The sequence below is a fragment of the Primulina tabacum genome, chromosome 9, assembly GCF_025594145.1.
Source record: "Primulina tabacum isolate GXHZ01 chromosome 9, ASM2559414v2, whole genome shotgun sequence".
Taxonomy (NCBI): domain Eukaryota; kingdom Viridiplantae; phylum Streptophyta; class Magnoliopsida; order Lamiales; family Gesneriaceae; genus Primulina; species Primulina tabacum.
Genome location: NC_134558.1, coordinates 9,453,710 through 9,476,850, shown reverse-complemented (window position 1 = coordinate 9,476,850; position 23,141 = coordinate 9,453,710). Strand labels below are relative to the sequence as shown.

Below are 23,141 nucleotides of genomic sequence, written 5' to 3'. Positions count from 1 at the left end.
CGAATAATGGTCCAGGTAAAGGCTTAGTTAGTGGATCAGCAACATTATCTGCGGAACCGACTTTGTCAATTGACATTTATTCTCTTTCCACAATCTCTCGGAGGATGTGGTACTTTTTCAATACATGTTTGGATTTCTGATGAGACCTTGGCTCCTTCGCCTGACAAATGGCTCGCGTGTTGTCAACAAACACTGTGTCACACCCTTACTCTATACTTAGCATAATTACCATATTCAAAATAGGGTTTGAATGATATACCTATAGTATGAAGCAAATCAAACAAGGGGCATCAATTTGAAGGTTTATAAAAATTTTGACATGATGTCCCTACATTTTTGTTTAAACCCAAAACTCAAGCAATACCATATATACAACAACATCAATTAAATTTTCATACACAACCATACATCATATGGTTAAAAAAATACATGTTCTCATATACAAGCATACTTTGTATCATCGTAAATATCGTAAAACTTGTTCAAAACCTGACATATTTTAGTACAATACATATGCGGAAGGTATACAATAATAAGTCCCGGTTCTTGTCGAGGTGAGGCACGTCACAAGCATCCATTGGCGAACCGGCATCCTATGTCTCTTCACTACCGGATCCTGTAATACATGAGCTACGTGAGTTTATAAAACTCAATAAGTTGGCACTTGTATGTATCAATATGCGTCGAAGGAACATACATATCAAGTCGTGACAACAATGAATCTTTAAAACATGTCATATCATAGCATATATTCATGTTCATTTTTGTACTTGAGCCTCATTAGTTGACCTGTACTACCGTGCTTGCTTTATTATATAGCTACTACTGTGTTGGACGTCAGGGAGCAACCTTTGGCAACCCCACGCCCCATGAACATATATTGGCCAATAGCTTTGGTGGACTTAAAACAACCCATGATGTCAACAAGCCCTATATCATGTAAAAAAAATCAATCATTTTCCTTTCATGTTCATGTTCATGTTCATTACATAGCACCCATCTTCAATATTCATGAGTTCCTTTCATATTTAATACATAACAATGGAATATGGTGCTATGTTTTCAACAATAAGATACTAACAATGTACATATAGCAATAAAGAATGGTAAGTATTTGAAATCATAATATTACTCATGTATTACTTCAAGAGCATGCCAACTTACAGTCCAAACGTACGAATACTGGTTTGAGACGATTTTTTTCAATTCTATACTGTCAAATACATCAATAAACCAATCACTATGTATAAACTAGGTGAAAATCATTCATTTATTGTCTTCTACATGTATAATAACTAAAAGAGAAGAAAACTTACACCCTTACGAAGTTGTTGTGATGGAGAACTTAATTCTAACTTCAAAATGATGAAAGGAATGAAGAAGGGAGCATTGGGGAGGAAGTTTTCTAGGTTTCTTTCGTGCTTAAGCTGAGGAAGAAGGTAAGAATGGTGAAATAAGCTTGGAAAAATCGATACTTATCTTTTTATACATGAGGCGGCGCCCGGGCGGACGTCTTTCATCGCCCGGGCGGGTAACTCTCAGCCCTAACATTTTTATTTTATGTGCAGGTCCGCCCGGGCACGAAAGTTTCGGCTCTGCACACTGATTCATCAAAAATCTCTCCGAAAACCTTTCTTCCTTTCATAATCTGAAAAGGTGGTAAACATAAAAGTTGTAGTCCTATGTCTTGGCTTGAATCTCCAACTGGTTTCATGTAATTTGTAGGTCTGAGTAAAACGTTATGCTTATTCTCCCAACATGTGTCAGTGAAGGAATGACGATATACACGACACACTTCAGGGCGCTTTTGGCTTGTCTTCCACAATGATTTGGACAAAACCCAAAACATGAAAGTTGTAGCATTACATCTTAGCTTTCTAATTGTTATGGCCTCACATAATTTGAATGAATATTCTAATCATTATGCTAAAACCCTTAAAAACTGCCATATTTTCATCTCATTTCCTACAAATTTCATTACACTAATTCTACCTACACATCTTACTATCACTATTTAGACACATATTCATTCTCAATACACCATGGACAATCTTGAAATCATATTCAATCTCAATTCGATACATCAATCAACATGTAAACATAATGAGCTAAATAACTACATATTAAATGACATAAACGCATTATTATCATTTGTACGAGTAACCGGGCATTACAATTCTCCCCTCCTTCAAAGAATTTCGTCCTCAAAATTTGACATACCATATAGTTCAGGATATCTTTGTTGAATCTCATCTTCTCTCTCCCAAGTTGCTTCTTCAATTGCATGATTGAGCCATAACAATTTTACCAAGGGTATTTCCTTGCCTCGTAACACTTTTGATTTCCTATCGAGGATTTGGACCGGTCGTTCTCCATACGACAGATTCGATGCAAGCTACAATGGTTCGTAATGAAAAATGTGAGAAGGATTGGCCAAATATTTCCGTAGCAAAGAAACGTGAAAAACATTTTGAACGTTGGATAAACTCGATGGTAATTGTAATGCTCGAGATTTTGATTCTATTAATCGGAGATTATTGATTATGAACTGATGTGATTATAGCCGGGCCATTCCGAGACAAGATTGGGCAAAGAATATGAATTGTACAAGTTTTGGACAGAACTATTGGCGCCCGAGCGGTATAAAGTGACCGCCCGAGCGCCAATGAATAATCGGGAGGCAGAACACCTCGCGCCCGGGCGGTAAGTTTTAACCGCCCGAGCGCCGAGCAAGCGCCCGGACGGAAATTTATGACCGCCCGAGCGCCAACCGATATCCAAGAAAAGTGACACGTTGCTGAACCATGCAAGTTAGGATATATATATATGAATTCCTTCATTCAGAAATGGAGAAAACGAAGAAAGGGGAACATAATAGCTTCAGAAATCCTTACGCCTTTATATTTCGATCTGTCCGTCTGATTTTCAATCCGACTTCAGTACTGAGTTTCTATCGACACAGGCTTCAACTGGACGTAAGTTTTCTTATGTTCTGATATTTTTTGAAATTATGATATTGCCAGAATCGGATATGATTCATATATGGTGTTTCTGATATGTTAGACATCATATAATCGAAACCGGATTGAAGAACGGATACCGTATAGAATTGTTAGGAATTTCCGAGTTGATTTGACTGAGATGTGATATCAGATTTGTATCGTATTGATTATGAGTTGTGGGAATGGATATCTGATTGATTTATATTGCTGGGTATATTGAGATTGTACAGTTATGCTGTTGAAACAGAATTTGATTGAGTTCTGATTATATCAAGTATTGATTGAGTGGGGTATTGATATTGTATTCCTCGATATTGTCATTGCCAGATTGAGTATTGACTTATTTGATTTCGGGACTTCGACAGATTCAGACTGAAAGAAAGAAAGGTATAAATCAATGTTGATTCGGGATTGCACAACTCGAGTTAGATTTGACTTGAGTTTCCCAAAATTACATAGTGAATGATTATTGCATTGATATTTGCAATTCTTGATATTGATATGCTTAGTCTATTGATCTATAGGAAAGCATGAGTTAGAGTTGGGCAGATCCGCCTAGTCTTTGGCAGAATCACCATGGCAGAACCGTCAAGTCACTGGACTTTTGGATATATATCGATATACTGAGGAGAGGACCGACTCCTATTGCAGATCTTCGATATAGACCGCCAAAGTCTGGGACTAAGACGTACCACCATCTAGCTGGGGTAAAGTAGATGGGAGAACGTTGCATTCTTATTCAGATCGAGATCCATAGATTAGAAATGAGTCGAGTCTGATATGACGAGTTCAGAGTTTTATTTACAGCTTTATATCGATACATGTCTTTCAGATTTGATACATGCTATTGATATGTGTTTCATGCTTTTATATATATGTTTTTATATGACTGCATGTTTACATTGTTTATACTGGGATTTATTTCTCACCGGAGTTATCCGACTGTTGTCTTGTTTGTATGTGTGCATGACAACTGTTAATTAAATGATCCTAATAATGATTAAGAAGATGGATTAGGTTCGGGTCCCCACAGCAAGTGGTATCAGAGCAGTAGGTACCTTAGACTGTGATAGGAGCTAGTGAGCGGGGTAGAATGAGTTTTCTTTCCTTGCTTTTGATTGCTACCATGACTTACTGCTTTAAAATACATGTTTACTTGACTATCTGATTTGATTTGGTAACGTGTATTATTGAAAACGAATCAGAACCGATTCTCGATCAGCAGTAAGATGATCAGAGGAGGACTGAAATAGGTTGTTATATTTGGTTGCTAATCCTTTTGGTAATCAGATATGCCTCCTCGAAGAGTACCAGAACAGGGTAGTACATCTGAAATCCGATGGATGTGACAGCAACTCCGATGGAGACACTGTTGAAACGGTTTCAGTCATTTAAACTGCCAACCCTGAAAGGAACAGAGACTTCTGTGGACTGTGAGAGCTGGTTAGATGATATAGAGGTGCTGTTTGACTCCTTGGATTACACAGATGAGCGACGAGCCCGACTGATTGGTCACCAGTTGCATGATGTTGCAAAGAACTGGTGGATTACGACGAAGAGAGCACTGGAGCATCGAGGTACGACTATCACTTGGAATGTCTTTAAAGCTGAGTTTTATCAGAGATTTTTCCCAGTGTCTTACAGGAAAGACAAGGGGGCAGAGTTTGCCAATCTAAGACAGGGTCAGTTGAACATTGAGGAGTATGTGTCCAAGTTCTCTACCTTGTTGAGATTTGCTCCACATGTTGCTGAAAGCGAGGAAGCTACTGCTTGTCAGTTCATCAATGGATTGAACGCCGAGATTTTTACATTGGTGAACACAGGGCGATCGAATAACTTTACTGACGCCCTGAAAAGAGCTAAAGGAGCTGAAGCTGGCCTGATTAGGCAGAAGGGAGCTTCTTTTGTTCCTCCAGCGCCGAGACCACAGCAGCCTCCTCCCAGATTCGAGGGTTGCAGCAGCAGTGGTGGAAAGAAAGATTTCTTGAAAGCCCGAGGAAAGCAGTTCAAGAAATCAGAGAGCAGTTCCTCTAGCTCCGGTTGTTCTGGACAGAGCTAGAGCTATACGGGAGTGTATTGCGGGACTTGCGGAGGGAGACACCCGACTGAGCAATGCCAGGGAGTCATTGGTAGTTGCAACATCTGCAGACAACAGGGACATTTTGCTAGGGTGTGTCCACAGAGAGGTTCCCAAAGATCCCAGGGAGCGGAGTCATCTGGATCAGTGGCTCAAACAGGTGGGTGATCGTCAGCTATTCATTCCTTTCAGCCACAACCAACCACTCCGTCACAGCAGGGGCCAAGAGGTAGCCAGATCGTGAGCCAGCCTCCTAGACAGCAGGCCAGAGTATTTGCTTTGACAGAGGAGCAGGTCCAGGAAGCGCCAGATGATGTTGTTGCAGGTAACTGTTCTTTATGTGGTTATCCTGCTTATGTATTGATAGATACCGGTGTTTCTCATACATTTATTTCTGAGAAATTTGCATTGTGTCATGCATTGCCTATTGAGTCGTTATCATCTGTAGTGTCTGTCTCTTTTCCGTTGGGGACAGGTTTGATTTCTGTGAATTCTGTGAAACATTGTTTGTTACAGTATGATGGGCATGAGATTGTGTAGTGCCCGAGATTTTGATTATGATAATCCGAAATGATTTGGGGATAATTGATATGATTATAGACGGAAAGGATCGGACCGAGAAAGACGAGATAATGCATGAAAATGTGCGAGGGACAGTAGCCCTCGCGCATATGCACGGCACAGATGCGCGCATATGCGCGACGTGGGCAGAGGACCTCGCGCATAGGCGTGAAGTAAGTCGCGCATATGCGCGAGACTGTACAAGCGAAGTCCAGAGGACCTCGCGCATATGCGCGGAGATGAGTCGCGCATAATGCGCGAGCTGCCGAGAAGTCGAGTCCAGAGAGTTGGGCGCATATGCACGGAAATGTGTCGCGCATATGCGCCAGAAGTTGGGAAGACACGCGCTGAGACTTAAGGTCTCGCGCATATGCGCCAGTTGATGTCGCGCATATGCGCGAGACGTGTTGCATGTAGGATCGGCCATTTGCTTTACATGCGTGAAGGCAATATATATATATATATAACAAAGCTTCGTTCCTCCTTAATTATTTCCGAGAAAAGAGTCGAGAAAAGTCTTTGTGAAGTTAAAGAAAATCCTTACGCCTTTTGGGAGAAATCCGTCTATCCGATTTTGAATCCGACTTCAGTATAGAGTTCCTATCGACGTAGGCTACAACTGGACGTAATTTTACTACGTTTTGATATGTTTTGAAATTATGGTATTGTTAGAATCTGATATGATTCTTATATGATGTTCTGGTCATGTTAGACATCGTATAATCGAAATCGGACTGAAGAATAAATACCATACGGAATTTTTATGATTTTCGAAGTTGTTTTGGAATCGATTTGATATCAGAATTGAATTGTTACCGATTATGAGATGTTAGAATTGATATCTGACTGAGATGATATTGCTGGGTATATTGAGACTATGACGTTATATTGGAAACAGAATTTGATTTAATTCTGATTATATCAAGTGTTGTTTGAGTGGTGTATTGATACTGTACCCTCGATATTGTTATTGTCAGATTGAGTATTGACAGGCTTTGAGTTCGAGACTTCGACAGAGTCAGAGTATCAGAAAGAAAGGTATAAATTAATGTTGAGTTGGGATTGCACAACTCGAGTGAGGTTTGACTCGTGTCTCCCTAAATCACATACTTAGTTATTACATTGATATTTGTAATTGATGAGATTGATGTTTGTAGTCTATTTATTTATATCCACTGCATGTATTGACTACTGATACGCTAGTCATCGGCTGATTCGCCTAGTTACTGTATGCATGTATTGACTGCTGATTCGCTAGTCATTGGCTGATTCGCCAAGTCACCGGCTGATTCGTCTAATTATTGGCTGATTCTCTTAATTACTGGCTGATTCGTCTAGTTATTGGCTGATTCGCTTAATTCTTGACTGATTCGTCAATTCTGCGGCTGTTTCGCACAGACACTGGATATATGAGTTATATCGATGCCGTTTAGGGTTGATTCATTCCTATCGACTGAGATTTGATATAATTATCAATATCCAGACATTGGGATCCCTAGGTTAGAGTGGAGTCGAGTCTAAGACGACGCGTTGTTTGAGTCCAGTCTGTGATGACTAGTTGATTTACAGATTTATATCATTCATGTTTGTTGATTGGCTGCATGTGAATGATATTTGCTATATGCTTTTGTATATGTTTTTATATGATTGCATGTTTACATTGTTTATACTGGGATTTATTCTCACCGGAGTTATCCGGCTGTTGTCTTGTTTTGTATGTGTGCATGACAACAGGTGGGACAGGTTCAGGGTTGAGAAGATGAAGAGAGATCGTGATTAGAGTGGAGGCTCCGGACTTGGAGTAGAGATAGGGTTGGACACTTGATATTAGCTGTTAAACCTTAGTTGAATAAATGTATGTAGTACAGGACTTGTACTTCTATACTGAGATGTATATATGTTTTATTTCACTACGTTCCGCATTTTAAAAAAAAATTTAGACCCTGTTTTATAATTGATTAATTAGTCCCAATGATGATTAAGAACATGGTTAGCGTCCGGGTCCCCACAGATTGAGTTAGACTGTATTGTGCTTGGGTTGTCTGATTTTGACTGTATTATCGGTATCGATATGTTAACCAAGTACAGAGCTACTGTTGATTGTTTCACAAGATTGTGAGATTCGGACCGGATATGGCTGATGAGTGGAAATTCTACGGTAAGGGTTCTAGATCTAGAATTCCTTTGATATCCGTATTGTCTATGACTCGATTGTTACAGAAAGGAGCAGAGGGATTCCTTGTCTATTCAGTTGATTTGCTGAAATCGAGTCCATCATTGGCTGAATTGCCAGTGGTTTGCGAGTTTGCTGATGTTTTCCCAGATGAGATTCCGGGTTTGCCTCCGATTAGAGAGATAGACTTCAGCATTGAATTGATGCCAGGTACAGTTCCGATTTCTAGAGCTCCGTACAGAATGGCACCGATTGAGTTGAAAGAGTTGAAAGAGCAGTTGGAAGATTTACTGGCCAAGGGTTAAATCAGACCGAGTGTTTCGCCTTGGGGTGCTCCAGTCTTGTTTGTGAGAAAGAAAGACGGTTCTATGAGACTCTGTATCGACTACCGGCAACTGAACAAGGCTACGGTAAAGAACAAATACCCTTTGCCTCGTATTGATGATTTATTTGATCAGTTGCAGGGTTCTTCTGTTTATTCCAAGATCGATTTGAGATCTGGATATCATCACCTGAGAGTCAGAGATTCTGATATCTCGAAGGCAGCATTCAGAACCAGGTATGGACATTATGAATTTATTGTCATGCCGTTTGGTATGACTAATGCTCCAGCTGTGTTTATGGGTCTGATGAACCGCATATTTCAGAGATATCTCGATGATTTCGTGATTATTTTTATTGATGACATTTTGATTTATTCGAAGATTATGATTGATCATGCCGAGCATTTGAGAATTGTTTTGAGAACTCTAAGGGATGAGAAACTGTATGCCAAACTGTCGAAATGTGAGTTTTGGTTGAGACAGGTTGTATTTCTGGGTCACATTATATCTGGAGATGGGATTTCTGTTGATCTTAGCAAGGTTGAGGCTGTGATCAGTTGGCCTAGACCGACTTCTGTACCAGAGATACGCAGTTTTATGGGTTTTGCAGGTTATTACCGATGATTTATTAAAGAATTTTCGAGTATTGCTAAACCTATTACTCAGTTGACTCAAAAGAATGCTCCATTTATTTGGTCAGAAGACTGTGAGTCCAGTTTTCTTGAGTTGAAGAAGAGATTGACCAGTGCTCTGATCTTGACTATTCCATCAGGTAATGGTGATTTTGTGGTCTATTGTGATACTTCTCACAGAGGGTTGGGATGTATTGTGATGCAGCGGGAACTTGTTATCGCTTATGCTTCGAGACATTTGAAGCCACATGAATCTCGTTACCCAATTCATGATCTTGAATTGGCAGCCATTGTATTTGCATTGAAGATATGGCGACATTATCTCTATGGTGAGAAGTTCGAGATATATTCTGATCATAAAAGCTTGAAATATCTCTTTTCACAGTCAGAGTTGAATATGAGGCAACGAAGATGGCTTGATTTATTGAAAGACTTTGATTGTGAAATCAAGTACTATCCGGGGAAATCCAATGCAGCAGCTGATGCACTAAGTCGAAAGGTATGTTCTTTATCCTTATCAACGATTGGTGTTTCGAATTTGATAAAAGATTGCTGTTTGTCTGGATTGGTATTTGAGACAGATAGTAGACCGCTGAGACTTTATACTGTTCAAGTCGAACCAGAGCTGATTTTGAGAATTAAAGTGGCTCAGAGAGTTGATCAGAATGTTCTAAATTCGATTTCGATGGTCAGATCATGGCATCGATCAGAGTATCAGGTACGGGATAGTGTACTATATGTGAATAATCGTCTTGTTGTGCTGAATGTTTCAGATTTGAAACGACAGATCTTGCCAGAAGCGCATAGCAGTCGATTTAGTATTCATCCTGGTGGTAGAAAGATGTATAATGATTCGAAACGACAGTTCTGGTGGAAACAAATGAAAGTTGATATTGCTGAGTTTGTATCAAAATGTCTGAATTGCCAGCAGGTGAAGGCCGAGAGACAGAAACCAGGAGGATTATTACAGAGTTTGTCCATTCTTAAATGGAAATGAGATCACTATTTTCATGGATTTTGTGACGAAATTACCGCGTTCCTCCCGAGGTTGTGATGCGATTTGGATCGTGATTGACAGATTGACCAAATCCGCATGCTTTATTCTGTACAAGATGACGTACAGACATGACCAGATGGCAGAGATTTATATCAGAGAGGTGGTCATATTACACGGGTGCCGAAGTCGATTGTTTCAGACCGTGATCCTCGGTTTACTTCGCACTTCTGGCGGAGTTTACAGCAGGCTCTCGGTACGAAGTTGCATCTGAGTACCGCATATCATCCATAGACCGACGGACAGTAAGAGCGGACTATCTAGACAGTGGAAGATATGCTGAGAGCCATAGTGCTTGATTTTAGCACTAATTGGCATGATGCATTGCCACTTTGTGAGTTTTCGTACAACAATACCTATCAGACGAGTATTGAGATGGCTCCTTTCGAGGCGTTGTACGGGAAGAAGTGTAGATCCCCTTTGTATTGGGATGATATCTCTGAGGTTCCTGAGATTGTACCTGACATGATCAGAGATATGACTGAGAAAGTGAAACTGATTTGGAAAAGAATGAAGGCAGCTCAGGACAGACAGGCCAAATATGCCAATGTTCGACGAAGACCATTGGTATTTGAGACAGGAGACCGGGTATTCTTGAAGATTTCTCCTTTCAGAGGCGTTGTCAGATTTGGCAAGAAAGGAAAACTGTCTCCACGATATATTGGGCCATACGAGATTCTCGAGAAGATAGGAGATCGTGCATATCGACTCGCCCTACCGCCTTTTTTATCTGGAATACATGATGTCTTTCATGTATCGTTATTGAAAAAATATCTTTCTGATGCTTCACATGTTATTCAGCCAGACAAGGCCGAAATGGACGAGACACTGAGTTATTTCGAGAAGCCGATTCAGATTCTCGATCGAAAGGAAAAGCAACTCAGAACGAAGACTATTACACTTGTGAATGTTCAGCGGAGCCGTCATGGCATCGAAGAAGCTACTTGGGAAACAGAGTCAGACATGAGACAGAGATTTCCCGAGTTATTTCACTGATGTGAGTATTTTGATTCAGCTTCTGTTATACATTTCTTTCTGATATCTGATTTGATTGCCTGTGATTTCGGGGACGAAATCGTATCTTAGTGGGGGGAGAAATGTAATACCCGAGATTTTGATTCTATTAATCTGAGATTATTGATTATGAACTGATGTGATTATAGCCGGGCCATTCCGAGACAAGATTGGGCAAAGAATATGAATTGTACAAGTTTTGGACAGAACTATTGGCGCCCGAGCGGTATAAAGTGACTGCCCGAGTGCCAATGTTCAACAAAATATGCTTTGGACAGAAGATGTGGCGCCCGGACGGTAGTTTTTGACCGCCCGAGCGCCAATGAATAATCGGGAGGCAGAACACCTCGCGCCCGGGCGGTAAGTTTTAACCGCCCGAGCGCCGAGCAAGCGCCCGGGCGGAAATTTATGACCGCCCGAGCGCCAACCGATATCCAAGAAAAGTGACACGTTGCTGAACCATGCAAGTTAGGATATATATATACGAATTCCTTAATTCAGAAATGGAGAAAATGAAGAAAGGAGAACAAAATAGCTTCAGAAATCCTTACGCCTTTATATTTCGATCCGTCCGTCTGATTTTCAATCCGACTTCAGTACTGAGTTTCTATCGACGCAGGCTTCAACTGGACGTAAGTTTTCTTATGTTCTGATACTTTTTGAAATTATGATATTGCCAGAATCGGATATGATTCATATATGGTGTTTCTGATATGTTAGACATCGTATAATCGAAACCGGATTGAAGAACGGATATCGTATAGAATTGTTAGGAATTTCCGAGTTGATTTGACTGAGATGTGATATCAGATTTGTATCGTATTGATTATGAGTTGTGGGAATGGATATCTTATTGATTTATATTGCTGGGTATATTGAGATTGTACAGTTATGCTGTTGAAACAGAATTTGATTGAGTTCTGATTATATCCAGTATTGATTGAGTGGGGTATTGGTATTGTATTCCTCGATATTGTCATTGCCAAATTGAGTATTGACATATTTTATTTCGAGACTTCGACAGATTCAGACTGAAAGAAAGAAAGGTATAAATCAATGTTGATTCGGGATTGCACAACTCAAGTTAGATTTGACTTGAGTTTCCCAAAATCAAATACTGAATGATTATTGCATTGATATTTGCAATTCTTGATATTGATATGCTTAGTCTATTGATCTATAGGAAAGCATGAGTTAGAGTTGGGCAGATCCGCCTAGTCTTTGGCAGAATCACCATGGCAGAACCGCCAAATCACTGGACTTTGGATATATATCGATATACTGAGGAGAAGACCGACTCCTATTGCAGATCTTCGATATAGACCGCCAAAGTCTGGGACTAAGAACGTACCACCATCTAGCTGGGATAAAGTAGATGGGAGAACGTTGCGTTCTTATTCAGATCGGGATCCCTAGATTAGAAATGAGTCGAGTCTGATATGACGAGTTCAGAGTTTTATTTACAGCTTTATATCGATACATGTCTTTCAGATTTGATACATGCTATTGATATGTGTTTCATGCTTTTATATATATGTTTTTATATGACTGCATGTTTACATTGTTTATACTGGGATTTATTTCTCACTGGAGTTATCCGACTGTTGTCTTGTTTGTATGTGTGCATGACAACTGTTAATTAAATGATCCTAATAATGATTAAGAAGATGGATTAGGTTCGTGTCCCCACAGCAGGTGGTATCAGAGCAGTAGGTACCTTAGAGTGTGATAGGAGCTAGTGAGCAGTGTGCATTATTTCTCAGATCTTGGTTACCAATTCAGCTGTCTGTTGTACCAATTCAGGGCCTAATAAATTTCTTTCTCCTATTTCATCCCAATGTACTGTAGAGCGACATTTTCTACCATATAATGCAGTATATGGTGCCATTCCAATGCTTGACTGATAGCTATTGTAATATGTAAACTCAGCTAACGGTGGTTTACTGTCCCAACTACCTGGAAAGTCAATAGTACAGGCCCTCAACATATCTTCTAAGATTTGATTCACTCGTTCTGATTGTCCATCAGTTTGAGGGTGAAATGTTGTACTGAATGCTAATCGAGTTCCCATAGCATGATGTAAACTTTTCCAAAATGCAGACGTAAATTTTGGATCTCTATCAGATACAATGGACACTGGGATGCCATGAAGCCTCACTATCTCTTTGATATATTCTTCAGCATATTGATTCATCGTGTATGTGGTCTTCACGGGAAGAAAGTGAGCTGATTTTGTAAGTCGATCCACAATAACCCATATAGCATTTAACCCTCTTTGTGTTCTTGGCAACCCAAGAATGAAATCCATCGTGATGTGTTCCCATTTCAACTCAGGAATGGGTAGTGGTTTCAGAAGTCCTGCTGGTCTTTGATGTTCATTCTTGACCTGTTGACAAGTTAGACATTGTGCAACAAATTGAGCAAAGTCCTTTTTCATACCTTGCCACCAAAATAATGGTTTCAAATCCTTGTACATTTTTGTGCTTCCTTGATGGATCGAATAGGAAGTAGCATGAGCATCAATAAGAATGTCATTTCTGCTCGTTCCTTGCTTTGGCACACACAATCTCCCTTGATATGTCCATATTCCTTCTCCATTCAATTCAAAATTCAAATTTCCTTTTTCTTCATCTCGCTGCCTCAGTTGTTGTAATTCATTATCTGTATTTTGTTCTACCTTGATCCTGTCTGCAAGTGTTGGTCGAACCATGAGAGATGATAATTGAATTTCAGTGCCCTTTGCCATAACATCAATCTTCAAATTCTGTAAATCCCATAAAATTTGTTCTTGTACTTGCATTACAGCAATAGAACTGAACTTTCGACTTAATGCATTTGCAACAACATTGGCTTTACCTGGATGATAGTTAATAACACAATCATAATCTTTCACTAATTCCACCCAACGTCGTTGACGCATATTCAATTCTTTTTGTGTGAATAAATATTTCAAACTCTTGTGGTCCGTATATATTTCACACCGCTCACCATACAGATAATGACGCCATATTTTCAATGCAAATACCACTGATGTCAGTTCTAAATCATGTGTGGGATAGTTCTTTTCATATTCCTTCAATTGTCTTGAGGCATAAGCGATCACCTTCCTGTGCTGCATTAAAACTGCTCCTAAACCTTGTTTCGAAGCATCACTGTATACCACAAAATCTCCTGGTCCTTCTGGTATAGCAAGGACTGGTGCTGATGTCAATTTTGCCTTTAACTCTTGGAAACTGTGATCACATGCTTCGTTCCATACAAATTTCACTTTCTTTCGAATTAAAGCAGTCAAAGGCAATGCTATCTTAGAAAATCCCGCTATAAACCGACGGTAATAACCAGCTAACCAAAGAAAACTACATACCTCGGTAACAGTTGTAGGTCGTAGCCAGTTATTAACAGCTTCAATCTTGCTTGGATCCACTGATATGCCTTCTTTTGAAATGATATGACCCAAGAATGCTACTTGTTCAAGCCAAAATTCACATTTCTTCCATTTGGCATATAAATGTTTATCCTTCAATGTCTGCAAAACTAATTCTAGATGTTCTCGATGCTCCTCTATAGTTCGTGAGTAGATGAGAATATCATCTATAAACACAATCACGAACTTGTCTAGAAATGGCTTGAAAATTCTGTTCATTAAATCCATAAAAGCTGCTGGTGCATTTGTTAGTCCAAATAGCATTACAAGAAATTCATAATGCCCATACCTGGTTCAGAAGGAAATCTTTGAGATATCATCTGATTTCACTTTTAGTTTATGATAGTCTGATCGTAAATCTGTAGAACCCGTAAATCAGTCTACGTATAAGCCATGTATAACTCTAGATTTTTAAAATTTAATTGACTTCATTGCATGATTATTTTAAAGGCATTTCTTTGAAGTTAATTATTTTATTATTTCATGCAGTAGTTTGATTTTTCAGTTATTTCAGTGAGGCCGGACTGGATTTGGAGCTTTGAGATAGAATTTAAGATTCGATAAATATTTCAAGACTTTATTTTTAGCTATCAAGTAAGTTAATTTAAGTTAATAAGGAGGTTTGAGGATTTAATTTAAGTTACTTGAGGTGATTAAGAAATAAGCTCATTTAAGTTACTTAATTTAGGGATTAATTCACTAAATTAATTAAAGGATTAGTGAGGCTTTTAAAGGTTATAAATTTACTAGCTAGAAAAAATTTTCCTTCCATTTATTAGATGAATTTTCGGCCACCCTTAGTAGATTGAGCAAGGATATGCCAACTCACCTTTGACCCTTTCTTTGTATTTAATTAGTAGGATAATCTCTTCATTTTTTTTTCTAGCACCATTTAATTAGTAATCAATCTTATCCTAGCCTTGTTGGACATGCAAAAATCGGCCACACTCCACACTTGTATCCCTCCAAAAATCATTTGATAACAAGCAAATTCAAATTTCAAAATGAGGGAGACTTGGTCTTGATTTGTCCCTTATATTTTGGCACCCATCTCCCTCACTCCCCTAACCATTTACTCATCTCCCTAATCTCGAAAATCAGAGCCATTTCAGAGTAGAAAATCGTGACCTTCATAGCCTAGAACAAGAGAGAAAAGTCGGGAGCAAGTAAGAAAAGGAAAGAAGCGCTCCACCTCCTCCGCGCCGAGTCGTCGTATTCTTTCGTTTTTCTTTCAAACGAAACCAAGGCATGTCTAGATTCTTTCAAAGCCTCAATCAAGTCATATTAGCAATTATTTTTTAGTATGTGATCATGTTTTATCAAGAAAAAATCGAGATGCATGTCCAAATATTTTCGAAACCATGGTGCAGATTTTTTTGATTTTCCTTGGCAAGCTTCACGTTTCCTCTTGTTTAGTGGTTTCAGGTGGATGGTTCGACTCCAGGCTCCCAAGGCGGCATCTAGACACGTAATAGGGTGCATTAGGACCATGTTGGTCCATTCAAATCAGCCCCATGAATGATGGAACCGAAAATGACAGCAGCATTCCTCCACTGCCATTTTGTGCTTCGAAATTTCAGATTTTTCTGTCAAGGGATTGAATCTGATCATGGCTGCCACAAGGCCCGTAGCCATGGTTAGATCGCTTCCCTAGCATGTCTAAGACGTGACTAAGTCGCCCTTTTGGTGGATTGGTCCATGGTGGATCAGGTTTTAAAATAAAACACCAGAACAGCCCCTCCCCACTTTCGGTTTCCTTTTTTTTCAGCTTGTGTTGTTTCGGTTTTTGGTGGAATGGTGTGGATCTGGTTTGGCCTATATCCCTTAGCCACGGTTCATACCATGCCCCAAGATGTCTAGATCGTGCCATGGTCAATCAAATGGCCACTGGAACGATCAGTGACAACAAAACAAGAACAATGCCCCGACGTGCAGAATTGTTTCTCCGTAAGAACTTTCGGTTGGTTGCTGGAATGAGGCGAATTGTGGCTGGCCTAGGACCCTTAGCCATGGTTCAAATCATTCCCGGGACGTTGTTGAGAGGCTTTGGTCGGTGTTTCAAGCCCCAATGGCCAAAAGTCTCGCAAACGACGCGATGCAAGCAAGGTTGCAGCTGCTGGAAATTTACAGCAAGTTGCTGTGTCGGTTCGGAGGCTCGTTTGAGTTCTTGGTTGGCTTTTAGCCTGTGGTCTTGGACTGGACAGTGCCTCATCGAGTTAGGAAGGTCGTGTTTTTGATCGTTCATGATTCGGATCATTTTTGAGGTCGTACGAGAATTTACGATGCGATGTGCCAAATTGACTCTCGAAAGAGCGTTTCTTGTTTTGGCCTCCATTTCACCTAGATTTCGACCCTCATCATTTTAGGAGCATTAGTTCATAATTTTAAGCGTATTTTAATCATGACTATACGTCGGTTCAGTGTTGGTTCGGGTTGGTTCGGAGTCATGATTAAATACGAAGTCGGTAGACGTAATTGTCGCATTTTCAAACGTAAATTGCATGGTTGGTCAAGTTTAAGCTATTGCATATTTTTCATGACAGTTAGGTTGCAGCGAGCCTGGGGACGATCCAATCCAATCCAGTTGGTAAAATTACAGGATTTTTCATTGTGCCAGTTAATTATATTACGTGCCATGAAAAATAGAAAATACTTATTTTTGAGATTTATGCGATATGGCTTGTGGTCAATTCACTATTATGGGAGCATTATTTTATACGGTCGCCAGTGACCGATCAGTTCAGTTTGGTACCACCCGGTCGCCAGTGACCGGTCAGCTCAGTTCAGTTTGATACTCCCCGGTAGCCAGTTACCGATCAGTTCAGTTCAGTGCAGGGGCCACAGGCGTAGACCATAATCTGAACAGAAAATTTTTACCAGTTATTTCAGTACAGGGCTCCAAGGAGCAAAAATTTTTACTATGATTTCAGTTCAGTTATGCACGTATTATAATTGCTCAGTACAAGTTATTTTCAGTATGCCTCATGACATGATATTTTATCCCATGCACATTTTACTTCAGTATTTACTCGTTACCTACGATATTTGCATGCTGAGTCTTTAGGCTCACTAGAATTGATTGTTGTAGGTACTGATGAGGCCAGGGCCGAGGGCGGGGACCAGTGAGCCAGCTTGGGTCGGCAGTAGTGGCACCCGAAGACCTCAGTTTCAGCACTTGCCATTTTTTTTATGCTCAGACATTTTATCAGCTGTTGAATATTTTTAAATTGTTATTTTCGGCAAACTTTATTTTCTTCCGCTGCTATATTTTAAACATTGAACTTGAGTTATCAGTTGATTTTATGAATGAGGCACTCCATTTATTTTTAAAAGAAAATTTTTAATTTTTCCGCAAATTTTCAAGCATGGAGTTTTCGGGCCTCGACAAAATCAATCTTCGAAAAGATAGCAGCTCCTTGTAATTGATCAAACAAATCATCATTTCGGGGAGTGGATATCTATTTTTGATTGTCACTTTGTTCAAATCCCGATAATCAATAAATAAACGAAGAGTACCATCTTTCTTTTTCACAAATAAAACAGGTGCACCCCACGGTGAAAAGCTCGGTCTAATAAACTTTTTATCAAGAAACTCCTATAACTGTTCTTTCAATTCTTTCATTTCTGTTGGAGCTAATCGATAAGGAGCTTTTGAGATCGGATTAGTCCCTGCCACAACATCAATTACAAATTTGATCTCTCTATCTGGGGGTAAGCCTGTAACATCATCGGGAAATACCTCTGGAAATTCACAAACAACATCTGTATCTTTTAACTCACAAACCAGTGGATCAATAACTAAAACAGATGCTAAATATCCTTGACATCCCTTCTATAATAATTTACATGCCTTCATACAAGAGTTATTTCGAAGAGGTAAGGATATACCTGCACTTGCTACTGTGAATGGTTCAACTCCTACTGATGCAAATTTGATCATCTTTATGCCACAGTCAATAGTAACTCTGTATTTCGAGAGCCAATCCATTCCCAATATCATATCAAAATCAGTCATCCTCAGAACTATCAAGTCAGCATACATATGATGGCCTTGGACATATATTGGACAACCTCGCACAATCTGATCTGTCTGTAATTCTTGTCCAGAAGGTAAAGATATAGCGAGATGTTTCTCTATGGTGCTTGCTGTAATGCCGAGTCTCCTTACAAACGATTCCGAAATAAAGAAATGCGTGGCTCCTGAATCAAGTAAAACAATAGCAGTAATACCAGTGATCATCGATGTATCCGCATCCACTTCCTCTTTACTCATGGAGAAAAGGCGTCCCTGTACTTTCTCATAACTCCCTGGACAATTCCTGGCGAGATGCCCTGGCTTTTTGCAACGATAACAAACATTGGAACCTTGCATACATTCCCCGCCATGAATTTTGCCACATTTGGGACAAGATGGTCTGTCTTGTTCTTTACGTGGAGGGGGACCCTTGCCACGTGGTTCCTCTGATCGAGTACCTCTGCTATCGGTCTTTTTTCCTTGTTCTGTTCCTTGGCTCTTTTGAAAGTACTGCTGCCTTCGTTGTTGTCTATCTCTGTCAATGTCTTGCTTATCCTGTTCTGCCATAAGTGCTCTTTCTACTATCTCTCCATATGTAACAACCTTCGACATCCATACATCTCTTTTAATTTCAGAGCGAAGTCCCCGCATGAAGTGTTCTCCCTTACTTGTGTCATCCTGTGCAATATATGGTAAATATTGGACTCCAGCCTCGAATTGTTGTATGTAATCAGTCATTGACATGGTTCCTTGCTTCCGATTAAGGAAATCACTGGCTTTCTTGTCTCGTACATCTTTACTGAAATATTTGTTGTAAAACACGGTTTTGAAAGTTTTCCATGTCAATGGTATCGTAGGTAATGCCACCCTTGCACTCTCCCACCATATTCTTGCATGCTTTGTTAATAAAAAGATGGCACAAGTTACTTTGTCTGCATCTTCCAAATGAAGGTAGGAGAAGATGGAGTCCAATGATTTAATCCATTTTTCTGTTACTGTCGGATCGGTGCTTCCCATGAATTCGTAGGATCAGACGTCGAAAACGATTATACACATCAGTTTGAACAGGCCCTTGTCTGGGTAGAATGGCTTGTGCTTGTGCCTGCTCATATGTAGTTCGTTGCATCTCAAGTAATTGTTGTATCTGCTCCCCATAAACTTTCGTTTGTTGTTGGAGCAGTTGAGCAAAATCATCTACCGGTCGTGGCGTACTGCCTTCATCGGTTGCTGGGGCCTTGCCCTTAGATGACTCTCCTTCATGTACCTTACGTTTCGGTGGCATCGTCGCTTATCTTAACCTACATGTAGGATACATAGACACATAACTTAGCATAAACTATGGAATACAAAGATACTTACTTACCGAGTTCCCCATGTATGGATGAAGTGCAGTGTCTTCCCTCTCGAAGAACCGTGGGCTCTGATACTAACTAAAATGTCACACCCTTACTCTATACTTAGCATAATTACCATAATCAAAATAGGGTTTGAATGATATACCTATAGTATGAAGCAAATCAAACAAGGGGCATCAATTTGAAGGTTTATAAAAATTTTGACATGATGTCCCTACATTTTTGTTTAAATCAAAAACTCAAGCAATAGCATATATACAACAACATCAACTATATTTTCATACACAACCATACACCATATGGTTATACAAATACATATTCTCATATACAAGCATACTTTGTATCATTGTAAATATCGTAAAACTTGTTCAAACCCTGACATATTTTAGTACAATACATATGCGGAATCTATACAATAATAAGTCCCGGTTCTTATCGAGGTGAGGCACGTCACAAGCATCCATTGGCGAACCTGCATCCTATGTCTCTTCACTACCTGATCGTGTAATACATGAGCTACGTGAGTTTATAAAACTCAATAGGTTGGCACTTGTACGTATAAATATGCGTTGAAGGAACATACATATCAAGTCGTGACAACAATGAATATTTGAACCATATCATATCATAGCATATATTCATGTTCCTTTTTGTACTTGAGCCTCATTAGTTGACCTGTACTACCGTGCTTGCTTTATTATATAGCTACTACTGTGTTGGACGTCAGGGATCAACCTTTGGCAACCCCACGCCCCATGAAAATATATTGGCCAATAGCTTTGGTGGACTTAAAACAACCCATGATGTCAACAAGCCCTATATCATGTAAAAAAAATCAATCATTTTCCTTTCATGTTCATGTTCATGTTCATTACATAGCACCCATCTTCAATATTCATGAGTTCCTTTCATATTTAATACATAACAATTGAATATGGTGCTATGTTTTCAAAAATAAGATACTAACAATGTACATATAGCAATAAAGAATGGTAAGTATTTGAAATCATAATATTACTCATGTATTACTTCAAGAACATGCCAAATTACAGTCCAAGCGTACGAATACTGGTTTGAGACGATGTTTTTCACTTCTATACTGTCAAATACATCAATAAACCAATCACTATGTATAAACTAGGTAAAAATCATTCCTTTATTGTCTTTTACATGTATAATAACTAAAAGAGAAGAAAACTTACACCCTTAGGAAGTTGTTGTGATGGAGAACTTAATTCTAACTTCAAAATGATGAAAGGAATGAAGAAGGAAGCTTTGGGGAGGAAGTTTTCTAGGTTTCCTTTGTGATTAAGCTGAGGAAGAAGGTAAGAATGGTGAATAAGCTTGGAAAAATCGATACTTATCTTTTTATACATGAGGCGCCGCCCGGGCGAGTAACTCTCGGCCCTAACATTTTTATTTTATGTGCAGGTCCGCCCGGGCGGACATTCACATCGGCCCGGGCGCGAAAGTTTCGGCTCTGCACACTGTTTCATCAAAAATCGCTCCGAAAACGTTTCTTCCTTTCATAATCTGAAAAAGTGGTACACATAAAAGTTGTAGCCCTATGTCTTGGCTTGAATCTCCAACTGGTTTCATGTCATTTGGAGTCTGAGTAAAAAGTTATGCTTACTCTCCCAACATGTGTCAGTGAAGGAATGACGATATACACGACACACTTCGGGGCGCTTTTGGCTTGTCTTCCACAATGATTGGGTCAAAACCCAAAACATGAAAGTTGTGGCATTACATTTTAGCTTTCTAATGGTTATGGCCTCACATAATTTGGATGCATATTCTAATCATTATGCTAAAACCCTTAAAAACTGCCATATTTTCATCTCATTTCCTACAAATTTCATTACACTACTTCTACCTACACATCTTACTATCAGTATTTAGACACATATTCATTCTCAGTACACTATGGATAATCTAGAAATCATATTCAATCTCAATATCGATACCTCAATCAACATGTAAACATAATGAGCTAAATAACAACATATTAAATGACATAAATGCATTATTATCATTTGTACGAGTAACCGGGCATTACACACTGGGACTGGAGAAACTCCATTATGAATTATGCCCAATTCTTATACAAATTCCTTAACCAAACAACCTCCTTTTCTGCAGCTGATGCAGCAATGTATTCGGCCTCAGTGGTGGAATCCGTAGTACTCTTGCTTAGAACTCTTCCAAGAGACTGCAGTACCATTGAGCATGAATACGAACCCAAAGATTGACTTTGAGTCATCGATATCGCTTTGGAAGCTAGAGTCGGTATAGCCTTCCAATTTCAGTTCTCCACTCTCATAGACCAAGAACAACTTATTGGTCCTTCTCAAATACTTGAGGATGTCTTTCACAGCTTTCCAGTGTGGAATACTAGAGTTCGATTGATATCTACTCATTACACTTTGTGCAAAAGCCACTTCAGGACGTGTAGATATCATAACATACATGATACTACCAATTGCGGATGCATACAGAATGCGTGTCATCGCCGTTATCTCTGCATCAGTCTTGGGAGACATAGACTTGGATAGAGACACACCATGACACATTGGTAGATGTTCTCTCTTGGGCTCATCCATCGAGAATCGCTTAACGATGCTATCAATGTATGTAGATTGGGTGAGACCAATCAATCTTCTTGATCTATCTTTATAGATCTGTATTCCCAATACAAAATATGATTCACACAAGTCTTGCATCGAAAACGTACTCGCTAACCATATTTTAGTTAATTGCAACATCCCTATATCATTCCCAATGAGTAGAATGCCATCAACATAAAACACCAGGAATGTCACAGCACTCCCACTGTCCTTCTTATACGCACAGGGTTCCTCAGGATTCTTAGGAAAACCAAACTCTTTGATTGTACTATCGAATCTGAGGTTCCAACTCCTAGATGTCTTCTTTAGACCATAAATAGATCTCTGAAGTTTGCATATCATATGCTCACTTCCGATAGATATAAACCCTTCAGGTTGAGACATGTAAATCTCTTCCTTAATATCTCTATTAAGAATGGTTGTATTGACATCCATCTGCCATATTTCATAGTCATACCATGCAGCTATGAATAGCAATATCCTTATAGACTTGAACATTGCAACTGAAGAAAAGGTTTCCTCGAAGTCAACTCTTTGTCTTTGAGTATGGCCTTTTGCTACCAATCGCGCCTTGAAGGTCAATACCTTCCCATCCGCCCCAAGTTTCCTCTTGTAAATCCATTTACACCCTGTGAGAACAGTTCCCTCATGTGGATCCACAATGTTCCACACTTGGTAAGAATGCATGTAATTCATATCAGATTACATTGCTTCAAGCCACGAGGATGAATCGGCATCAGATAATGCTTCTTTCAAGGTCATTGGATCACATCCATGATTAGGCTCATCATGGCCCTCTTCAAGAAGCAGACCATACCTCATAAGTGGTCTCGAGACTCTCTCGAATATTCTAGGCTCTTGTATCTCCTCTTTTGGCTCTTCAG

At 39.5% G+C, this 23,141-nt stretch overlaps 1 long non-coding RNA gene across 1 annotated transcript; it reads right to left on the bottom strand.

Moving 5' to 3' along the window:
* Positions 1-538: 538 nt before the first annotated feature.
* LOC142556498 (uncharacterized) lies at positions 539-20,937 on the bottom strand. The gene is made up of 3 exons (XR_012822639.1): positions 20,829-20,937; positions 20,681-20,721; positions 539-616 (listed from the first exon to the last, which is right to left on the bottom strand). It is a non-coding gene; the product is annotated as an uncharacterized LOC142556498 (long non-coding RNA).
* Between the last annotated feature and the right edge of the window lie 2,204 nt (positions 20,938-23,141).